This window comes from Myotis brandtii, unplaced genomic scaffold (assembly GCF_000412655.1).
Source record: "Myotis brandtii unplaced genomic scaffold, ASM41265v1 scaffold504, whole genome shotgun sequence".
In the NCBI taxonomy this organism is placed as follows: Eukaryota; Metazoa; Chordata; class Mammalia; order Chiroptera; family Vespertilionidae; genus Myotis; species Myotis brandtii.
The window spans coordinates 2051065-2052125 of record NW_005369217.1 but is presented as its reverse complement, the minus strand read 5'-3'; the positions used below and the strand labels follow the sequence as shown (position 1 = coordinate 2052125).

At 42.7% G+C, this 1061-nt stretch overlaps 1 protein-coding gene across 1 annotated transcript in view; it reads right to left on the bottom strand.

Annotated features, from left to right (window-relative positions):
• Positions 1-1061, bottom strand: part of NDUFA9 (NADH dehydrogenase (ubiquinone) 1 alpha subcomplex, 9, 39kDa) — a 42533-nt gene that overhangs the window by 32375 nt on the left and 9097 nt on the right. The gene's annotated exons all lie outside the window — the stretch shown is intronic.

Here is a 1061-nt window from a genome sequence, read left to right as displayed (position 1 = left end):
GGCCTAAGCCAGCAGGTCGTTATCTCCCGAGGGGTCCCAGACTGCGAGAGGGCACAGGCTGGGCTGAGGGACCCTCCCCTCCCCCCCGAGTGCACAAATTTTTGTGCACCGGGCCTCTAGTACATCAAAATAAAAAGCTTCTGCACAGCAAAAGAAACCATCAACAAAACAAAAAGAGAGCCCACTGTATGGGAGAACAATGATACATCTGATAAAGTGTTAATATCCAAAATATATAAGGAACTCCTACAACTTAACAAAAGGAAGACAAACAATCCAATTAAAAAATGGACAAAGGACCTAAATAGACACTTCTTCAAAACAGACACACAGATCTCCAAGAGACATAAGAAAAAATGCTCGAAGTCACTGATCATCAGAGAGATGCAAATTAAAATGAAAATGAGGTATCACCTCACACCTGTCAGAATGGCTGCCATCAACAAATCAACAAATGACAAGTGCTGAAGAGGATGTGGAGAAAACGGAACCCTGTTATACTGCTGGTGGGAATGTAGACTGGTGCAGCCATTATGGAAAACAGTATAGAGTTTCCTCAAAAAATTAAATATGGAACTGCCATTTGACCCAGCGATGCTACTTCTAGGAATATGTCCTAAGAAACCTGAAACACCAATCAGAAAGAATGTATGCACCCCTATGTTCATAGCAGCACAATTTACAATAGCTAACATCAGGAAACAGCCCAAGTGCCCATCAGTAGATGAGTGGATAAAAAAGCTCTGGTACATTTATACCATGGAATAGTATGCAGCAGTAAAAAAGAATCTCTTACCCTTTGAGACAGCATGGAGGGACCTGGAGATATCATGCTAAGTGAAATAAGTCAATCACACAAAGACAAGTATCACATGATCTCACTCATATATGGAATCTAATTAACAAAATAAACTAATGAACAGCGTGACATGGAAGCAAGGAACAGAGTGCAGAATCTTAGAGGGAAGGCGGGGGAGGGTGGCCGGTGGGAGGTAATCAACCAAAAACCTTGTATGCACATATGCATAACCCAGGGACGCAGAGAGTGGGGTGGTGAGGGC